The following is a 10,708-nucleotide window of genomic DNA, read 5'->3' as shown; positions in this document are numbered from 1 at the left end:
TCTAATTTGTATGTATTGAGACATACATCCCTGAAGTTTTCCATAACATCTGCAAGCAGCAAGACATCGGTTTCGTTATATAGCATTGTATATTCTTTCATGTTCTGAATGTTAAAGGCGGTCCATACATCGCACGCATGTTTGTAATCTTCATTTGTTATGTGTTGTTTATTCAGTCTATTGTAAAATTCTTCTTGACTAGGTAGTGATGTTTCACTATATTTTTCTATACTGTCCATGTAGTCGTAAGGGTACACTCCTTTTCGTAGCAATAAATTGAGGTCCTTACCATTGTAATATGTTGAGATGTGTTTGAATTGAGATCTAGTCAGATTCTTTGCCAACCTATCGAGACTTTGTGACATGAACTTGAATGAATCGATGAATCGTAGTTCAATTCCACCTTCCACACTGACCGTAAAGGAAATGTACCGCTCCTCGTTGTTGGGTATCAATGATATGCGATTTTGGAACTTACCAAACTCTTTAATGAAAAGGTGAGTATCGTAACCTGCTAAATTATGAATGAAAACAGGAATGAACCTAGGTTTTTTGAAATTGATGTTACACTTGTTGTGAGCTGCTCCTCTAAACAAACCCGTCAAATGGTTATGGTCTCTAACACGACCATCACCAAGAAAATTTCCACAGATATGACACGTAGTAGTAGATTCAAACATTTCCTGTTGCTCTTTTGTCATCAACTGCATGGGGACTATTGCTTCACTCTTGTAAAGTTCATTAATCCTTATCGACTCCTCAATCAATGATTTTACAAATACATGTGCAGCATCGTCTCCAAAGTATTTAATCGGTGGTTTGGAAAAGCCGTCTTCTGACACCCCATACATACAGAAGGAAATGGCATTATGTTTCTGATATTTAATAGTGAACGACTGGTGATTACCATTACAATCCACTTTACACGGTTGACATGTTGAAATAGGTGCTAGACAGCATTCAAAGTCTGCGTAATACACAAAGGGCACTCTCATTGAGCAATTGAAATCTTTAAATCTAATTACAGTTCCTGGCTCTGGTAGTTCCAATTTCACAGCATCGTGTGTGTTACAGTCTTCTCTATGCTTGATGAGTAAATCCTCTCTCGTAAAGTGTTGCAAACACCTATTACATATCCACATCTTATGTCCATTTCGTGAGATCTGTGAACTAACCAAACGGGACATATCTTTGATCCAGCAGTAGTGAGTGTTTGTTTTTTCTCTGATAAACAGTAGATTAACATGTTTTTCCATCTCGTTATCAGTTATTCTCAGCGGGAATATATCGAACTTGTCATCATAAGCATAGACATTAACAGAAATGCCACTAAGTCTTTCAAACTTTGCTATATCATCAAGTTTCATGGGGCATTCGCAAGTTGCTAGTGCATGAAGCAGCTCTCGTTTGAAAGGTTCGTAATTGCTGATTCTTTCTGGATGAACCTTAACTGGATGTAAAGCTGCCAGAATAGACCACATAAAACATTTCTGATCTTCGTTTTTTACATTAATAACAGCCTTTTTGGATTGAATCTGTTTTGGTAGAACCACATAGCTGGATCCGTGAAAAGGAACGTATCGGTTGACTCTGATCTCCAAGTCTTTCACACTTTTTAGTGACCATTGAGAACCGTTTGCCTCAAACTCCTCCATCTCAACCAACATCTTAAGTTTTGCTGAGTTATAATAGTCAGACAGAGACGTTGTCGAGTAAAGAATTTCATTTTTCGTTTTAAAGTTCATGACTTGAGTCACCTCCACATCGTTTATTATTTTCTTGAATTCAGCATGATAAACCATGTTTACCTTAAGATTCTTTTCTTTTACAGCTTCCTGAAGTTTGTCAACAACGAGTGGTTTGCATATCTCAAGAAACATTTTTGGATCTTTGATCCCACGTTTGTTCATAATCACATACGTTTTCAATCTTCCCGTGAATGCCGACTGGACTTCTGATATTTCATCAAGTATTGTATGTGACTCCTCTGGAGTACGTACCGGAACCAGATGAGGTGTTGAAGGTGATTCTGTTTCAGACAGAAGCTGTCTCTCTTCCATGGTAGGACTAATCGAATTCTCACTATTAATTGTACTAGTCGGTGTCTCACTAATAATCTTTTTCACACCTGTAGGAATCTTTTGTGGTCTAGTCGGTTTTCGGATCATCGCTTCAAGAGCTATATCGTTTGTATTGACCTTCGGTACTTGTTTGACTTCCCTTGGTCGTTTTGGGTATTTCTTTACCAGCATGTTGATGTCTGGAGTAGGTGCCGGCAGTCTTGGTGTCAGTCTCGTAATGGGTAATATTTCACTCCTGTATCGAGGACCTTCATGAAGTGCTGACAAACGGATATGACGTTTCGATTGTTTGTGACGGTTCCAGTTGGATGACTCTATTGGTGTTTCACAAATCCAACACATTTTACTTTTAGGAGCTGGTTTGATTTCCATCTTTTTCAGACGTTCGTTATATGTCATACCATGCTGGTTTTTGGCACATTTCTGAGATTTTTGGTGCCGAGCCATGTTGGAAACCGTTATTTCCTTACTGCATTTTGGACACGGTTTCTTCTGGGGTTTTATTTGAGCACGTACATCGGTCGGACTAAGCACGTTGTATGTTGGACTCTCTGGGATATGTAGTGGTGAATGGTATACAGGACTATATGGTATATGCAGTGAATAGTCTGACTTATCCGGAACTTCAAATGGTGGTGGACCAAGTATTGATATAATTTTCGATGAATCGGGGTGTATCCTTTTTACTGGTCGTTCAAACTTTGGAGCGTCAGCTGTAGATGGACCAATTATAGCTCTAATTTTGGAATAGAAATCTGGAGTGTCTAACATAGACAAATCAAAATCAGCAATCGCGTCTTGTTCTTCAGGTCTGAGATTTGAATAGGACTCTGGCAACATAGACATATCAATATCAGCAATCGCGTCTTGTTCTTCAGGTCTGAGATTTGAATAGGACTCTGGCAACATAGACATATCAAAATCAGCAATCACGTTCTGGAATTGATTGTCACTCACAGCATCAGCGTAGTTTTCCAACATAGACATATCAAAATCCGGAGTTTGTCTGTCTAACGTGGACATGCATTTCTTTGTTTTTTTATGGCGGGACATGGAGGAGTTCCTAACTTCAGCACCACACCTTGAACATACTTGTTTCATCGAAGGAGGTTTTTCATTGAATCCGTTGGAAGAAGCATAAGCTGGTGGATTTGACACTGACATACACTTCTTTGTTTTTTGGTGGCGGGATAGGTTAGATGCAGTAACCTCTGCTCCACAATTCGGACATTTCTTGACTGATGATCTTCGAAGACCATCCGTAGCATTGAGAAATGCTGTTTGCTTGCTAGCAGGAGAAAACGCCATTATTATAGAGCTGGGTACTCTCTTACTGTATGGGCGATTGACGATGGAAAAGGATGAGGTATGGATGCACTTCTTTGTTTTTTGGTGGCGGGATAGGTTAGATGCCGTAACCTCTTCTCCACAATTCGGACATTTCTTGACTGATGATCTTCGAAGACCATCCGTAGCATTGAGAAATGCTGTTTGCTTGCTTGCAGTAGAAAACACCATTATTATAGAGCTGGCTACTCTCTTATTGTATGGGCGATTGACGATGGAAAAGGATGAGGTATGGATGGATGAGAATAGGAAGAGGAGTAGGAAGAGGGTGGGATGAGTGGAAGGAGGGATGATAGCATTATTAATACATTTGACTCTGAAAGGAAGAGGAGTAGGAAGAAGGTGGGATGAGTAAGGTGCGGTGTCTCGCGCGGCGCGGCGGTGACTGGACAGTGACGAGGCGCGTACCGATTGTTTGTATACTTATAGAAACAACACGCGGTGTCTCACACGGCGCGGTGGTGGTGACGGTTCAGCAGTCGCGCGGCGCGGTGATGACGAGGCGCGGTGGCGGTGACGGTTCAGCAGTCGCGCGGCGCGGTGCTGACGAGGCGCGTGCCGATTGCTTGCATACTTACAGTAACAACGCGTGGTGGCGGTGGCGGGACAGCGATGAAATGCGTGGTGATTCGCGCGGCGCGGTTCTGACTACCCGTACTCACACTCTTAGTCGCTCTCTAAAAAATTCTGTCCCAGATTCGGTCTCACACGGTTTGTCCCAGAACCGGTCTCGGGTGCTTTGTCCCAGCAACGGCCAAAGTATACTACTGGGGGAAAATATGACGGGCTCTGCTCTGTGAACTATGATCTAACTTAGCAAAACAACTGCAGCTACAGAAACTACAGATCAAAAGAAAGCTATTGCTATAGTAACAAGTTAAATAAGACGTACCCTTCACTTTGAAGTAACAGGCGCAAGTATCACTTACAAACATTTCCAACTTAGGGAAATTACGATAAAAATAACTGAAGAAACAAAATGCATTACTTTCATTCAACACTTCGACTCGTCTAATGGCGTCCACAGAGCAAGTAGTTTGAACGGTTGCCGCTAGATTCCAGCACATACCAGAGCTGATATACTGTGTGCGGTATTAGGCGCACTTCCCCTACTGGTTCAGATCCAGCCACTTCAATGTCCTTGGTCAGGAAGTGTGTACTGAGCAGGAGTGTCGGAGCTCCTGCTGCAACGTGCTAGCCCAGGCCGTGCGAGTATTCCCAACCTGGTTAAACGAGTCAACACCGGGCCCGGGGATCTGGGGTAGATTAACCTGAGCTCCTACGAGACCCAGTTTTATCGAGGGCGTGCCCGTTCCTGGTCTATCTTGGCCTGTACCCTTACATACGATTCGCTGGTTAAAATCCTTATGGAAACTGAAATCACTCCAAAATTAGGACAAAGCGTGGTAGCAAGGGATAAAAGTGATCTGGAGGAAAAACGACAGTTGTCTACTCAGAATGTGAGCTTGATCAAAACAAACAAAGAAAAATGGAAGATGAGATAAATACTCCACCTTTATTTCTTGTATTGAATCATAAGGAAGATGGAAAAACCTTGACTAAGGTGAGTCCGTTCCTTATCTACAAATCTTTAGTAGCCTGTGGAGGGCAACCAAAATCTATAAGGAAGCTGAGGAATGGAACTATATCCTGGTGGAGGGTGCAAATTGCATCCAAGCCAAGAAGTTCCTGAAAATGACGAGCTTTTTCGACCAGGTAGCAATTACTGTCCAGCCTCACGCCTCTCTGAACTTTTCCAAGGGAATCGTCTTGTCTCGAGACCTTATGGACTGCAGTGAAGAGGAAATCAAGGATGAGCTGCAGTGCGAGATGGTGACAGATGTGGTCAGGATAGTTCGGACCGAAAACGGGGTAAAGGTTCCTACCCCGGATCTCATCCTAACTCTTTTTCAAAACCTCATTCCCCAGAAACAATCAAAGCTGGTTATTTATCTTTATCTGTGCGGCCGTACTTCAAAACCCCTCAGCGATGTTTCCGCTATCAAAGGTTCGGGCACACCAGTAAAGTGTGTTCGAACCCTGAGACATTTTCACGCTGTGGTGATGAAGGACACCAAGAGAAGGGGTGCAAAAATGATACGCGATGCATCAACTGTAAATAAAGGAAGACATCCAGCGTACTCAAGAGAGTGTTACATCTATAAAGAATAAAAGAAATACTAAAAATAATGACTATTGAAAAACTTTCATTCAAAGAGGCACGTAAAGAGTACAGAAGGAGGGTCGCCCCAACTCAAAAAAGTTTCTTACTCTGAAGCTGTATCTGTCCCTGTCCAGCCCGCACAGTGTCCATCAATGATAATGATACAGCTGAGGACCCATTGGAGTGTGGGATGGAGTTCCAAACGTTACTTGGAACTTACCGCTTAACACAATCGCTGCGGCAAAAAGCATAATTAGGGTTACCTACCGGATGCTGAAAAATTTGTATGTAGAAAAAACTTACTTTGTACGGTGGAAAGGCAGGATTGAAGGTCCAAATTACGTTTCCGGCCGAGTTTCCTGGAACTGTGACGTCACAAGTTTCCAGCCGCATATTGTGCTGGCCCCGTACTGTCGAAAGTTGTTACGAGCGCTCTGCTGGTGATATAACTTACTCGTTTCATTATAAGTCCAGGATGATTGTCCAAATGATATTTCAGTTTGTTTTTCTTTAACCATTGACGTTACAAGCTCGGCTCCAATTTCGGCCTGCCGCATATTATAGCCTTATCACTATTCTTATTAGTTATAAATATTATATACAATATACCACTTCCACCTACCCAGCAGAGAGTCATGATAAGCTTCAAAGCACTGATCCATGCACAGGTAAGACTTTTCAGGGCATGTTACACAATGGAAAGCAGTGTTCACATCTCCTCAGGCTATGATGACATTTCTTCAAAAATACTGAAGTATTGCAGCTCTGTAACCTGCCAACCCTTAACGGATGTAATCAACAAGTCTCTGACTCAGGGATTATTTCCCTCAAAATTAAAAATGTCAAAGGTATATCCACTGCATAAGCAAGGGAGTAAGCACGACATCAAGAACTATAGACCAATCTCCCTTGTGCCCACTGTATCAAAAGTTTTGGAAAAAATAGTTCTCTCGAGACTGTTAGAGCACCTTCAGCGTAACAATCTGCTGCCAAAAGGACAACATGGGTTCATCCCGGGCAAATCGACTATCACCGCCCTTGCTGAGCTCATTGAGTGTATAATTGATAATATTGAGTCTGAAAATACTGTAACAACTGTTTTTCTCGATATGAGTAAAGCATTTGACTCACTGTCTCATAAGCTTATTTTATACAAAATCAGAACCTTGGGTGTCAGCGGTATAGCCCTGAAATGGTTCGAAAGCTACCTCTCTGGGCGACAGCAAATAGTTGAGCTGAAACACACAGCTAAGGGCTTGACGAAGGCTCTTCATTCACTTCCACAGTATGTTAGAAGAGGAGTTCCGCAAGGATCTGTGTTGGGACCCGTCCTATTCATTTTATTCACTAGTGATCTAGGTAAAACACTCGAGGCTTTTAGTCATCCTGTATCATACGCAGATGACACAGCTCTTATCACCAGCAGTTCAACAGCGGAGTCACTAGAAATCAACACGTATATATCTGTTAGCATGGCCCAACAATATTGCCTAAATAACGACCTTGTTTTCAACCCATCCAAAACAAAACTCCTTGCACTAGGCAGACATAAAGACCACATATCAGGCCCACCAGATCTAGAAAAAGTGGATGAGCTTAAACATTTAGGTATGATATTAGACCAAAATCTTACATGGAGTTGCCACATTGATTACCTTAGCTCAAAGCTCAGCTCTGCTCTCTTTGCTCTCAAAAGGATAAAAGCTACGGGCACAACATCTGCTCTAAAAATAGCCTACCACTCTCTCTTTGAGAGCCATCTTCGGTATGGAATCATCCTTTGGGGGAGTTCTTCAAATGGTAATCTCCAGAGGGTACTAATCTTGCAGAAGCGGGCCATAAGAATCATGGCCGACCTCTCCTCCCGAGACAGCTGCAGAGAATCTTTTACTGAACTCGACATTCTCACTGTGACTTCAATCTACATCATCGAAGTCATCATATATGCTTCCAAGCAAAACTTCCCGAGAAACAGTGAGGTGCACAACTACTACACTAGACAGGCTCAAGCTCACCGTCTACCAGCTCATAGAACAACGCTCTTCACCAAAAAACCATCATTTGCTGGAATCAAGCTTCTGAACTCCCTTCCTGATGCCATCAAGACCGGCAACGCTAAAACTCTAAAAAGAAGACTACACAAGTGGCTGGTGAAGAACTCTATCTACAGTCTCGATGAGTTTTATGACATTCTCAACTCCTGACTTGTAATGTTTTTGTTGTTAATTTTTGTTCTTTCCTTTCAATGTTATGTTTCATAACTTATTATTTTTATTATTGATTGACAACTATTCTGTTCTTGATGATCATGAATAAAGCTTTCTGTATTCTGTATTCACATTTGGTTTGCCATTTTTCGTGCACTGCCTGCACTTCTTTCTCTTGGTACGGCTGACGTTTGCCTCTTGGCCTTGAATTTGGTCTAACTTGTGAGCCCCCTTTCTCATTCTTCTTTGACCTGGAGTTTCAACAACATTTAAGGGAGGCGGTAAAAGTCCTTTGATCACTTCCAATCGAAAATCATATAGCGTCATTTTTTGGTTGTACATATTATGCAGTTGATGTTCATTCATTAAAATCATTTGTATTGTATGTACAAAGATTTTTTTATAGCACCTGATGGTTTTTCTTTCAAATGGGTGGTATGCCATCATCTGATCAGCACGATCAACTCCACTCATATGAGCATTGTATTTTACTATTGGGAGAGGTTTACGCTTAGTACGACTTCTTGTGTCCACAAAATCCACCATTTCGTTTTCGTGTTCAGTCGAGATGTATAAGACTGATCTTTTGTCTTACCATTTTGCATAGCGTGCAATTGTCTCACCCTGCTTCAGGGATTGATTGGGTACTTCTTGGAGCGTACATTTTTGACCAACACGTAAAAATGTCCCCGTGCAATAGGCTATGTTTTTTCAGCTAATAATTGAGGCGGTAGCTGCTAGAAGGGCCTTTTTAAAAAAAAACATGTTTTGAGAAAACTGCATTTAAATGTTTACTATTGGATAAAAGCCATTTATTTTGATAATTTATTCACTTATTATATTTTTATTTTACAAACAGATTTATTTTTTATATTTCCACAGTGTAACTGAGTTTAATTACTTTTATTAACCCTACTACCAGCAGTAACAAAACCCTACATCGGCATGTTGTTTTTTAGCGTCACATAACGGTACAAAGGTTAAATAAAAAAAAACAATAATTTTCTAACCTAATATTAGGGGCCTTTCTAGTTCAGACAAAATAAAACAAAGCAATAATTTACATCAACATAATTCTTTATTAACATGATACAACCTAAACACATTTTAATGTTAAAATTAGTGTGTGAGAATAGCGTAATAAAAATACTGTTCACTTTTAGTTTTTACTTTGTCTATTAACTTAATCGGAAGGAAATTTTTCTGCATTCTTCTCAAAATAATCTACATAAAACCATCGGTTTTCTTCACTAACTGCAGACAAGGGAAAGAACATCATCTACTCAGTGGCGTAACTAGTTTGATTGCGCCCCAATGCAAGTCTTCCTGGATACTGCTTCGCTACATACGGCATTGTACAATCTCTATCCAATTAGAGAAAGATATATGATATACTAGGTTATTTAGGTTATCATCCTGTCAAAAATGACGGTATTTCTAATTTTTTAATGTTTTATAATCAATGGATTATTAAAACTTATGATGTTATGACTTTTTACTGTTTGTATTTCTTGGTCATATTAGTTTCAAACTTAGTAAAATTTAAATCAATCATTCAATCACCTGGTAATTGGTAAACGTAAACACTAATGTTAAATTTGGCAAAACACCTGGTAAATGTTAACACCAATGATGAATCTTTTGTTTACATTTACATGTTTTGATTGTCAAAGATTATGTACAAACATTTCAATTAGGGCTAACTACAAGACTAGGATCACATTACATACTTTCAATTAATTATTGTACTTTTTAGGACGATAAAATAAGACTACTTCTTTTTACTTTTTACATTTATTTTACATTTATTCAGTGACATATAAATGATGTAAGAAGCTCCAACATTATCTTAATGTTAATTTTATGCTAAACATGAAACATAGACATTTTAATTGAGGGTTTTAATTCCTACTCCCACTCCCTGACAAAGCCCCTACGGCTCTTTGTTTCTAGGAACCGTCTAGCTAACCTTTTTACATCTAAAGACCGAGCTCTCTCATGTTCAATACTAATTACACTAAGGTCACACAGTCTAGTATTGGACATAGAATTTCTTAAGTAGTTCTTAATTATTTTTAGTTTGGAAAAAGACCTTTCACTACTTGCCACAGTCACGGGTAATGTAAGAAACATTATGAATGCAGTACATACGTTTGGCACACTTGATGAAATAAACTTATTTTCAATCAATAGATAATCAGCCAGCTGGCTGATTTTGCTTATTTTATTACTTCTGATATCGTCTTTGACTATATTTCTAAAGCAAATGACTACCTTAACTAAAGCATGAGTCACATCAGATTCATATTTTTTACAAAAGTCAGAGGCTGACTGTACGAGTTGTTCGTCAGAAAACCGTAACAAATTATCTGGGTTTAAAAAACTGAACGTGTCAGTTATACATAACATAGATTTAAACCTTTCGTTTAACTGTGAAATTAAAATATCAACAGCTCTCACAAATACCCTAACTTTAAAGCAATACACAGGATCACTAAACTCATAGTCACTAGAAAGTTCGTCAAAAAAAGTCTTTACTTTTCTTTTACGTTTGGAGGTCATTGACGAATCAATATTCCACTTAGCAGCTAACCTCCTGGCTTGATCTAGGACATCGTCGAATTCTCCTCGCAGTTGGCTCACAGTATTTAAACACTTCTGAAGGAGATTCTTTGCATCGTCTAGATTAACGTCGGACCTCTGTAGGGTTTTCGACGTGATCTGGATTCTTTCTAAAATTCGACTTTGAAACACTAACATCAAAACAAACTCAAAAGAAGACATTTCCTTTATAAGACCAGTTGCTTCTGCGACTTCATTGTTCTTGCTTGAAGTCAAAATTATTTTCGATAGACACTTCAGCACAGCGACAAAATTTACATTGATTGATAGTAAAGCGTCGTACCTTG

The sequence above is a fragment of the Homalodisca vitripennis genome, unplaced genomic scaffold (assembly GCF_021130785.1).
Source record: "Homalodisca vitripennis isolate AUS2020 unplaced genomic scaffold, UT_GWSS_2.1 ScUCBcl_2;HRSCAF=254, whole genome shotgun sequence".
Lineage (NCBI taxonomy): Eukaryota > Metazoa > Arthropoda > Insecta > Hemiptera > Cicadellidae > Homalodisca > Homalodisca vitripennis.
The sequence above is the reverse complement of the archived record's forward strand: the minus strand, read 5'-3'. Positions refer to the sequence as shown.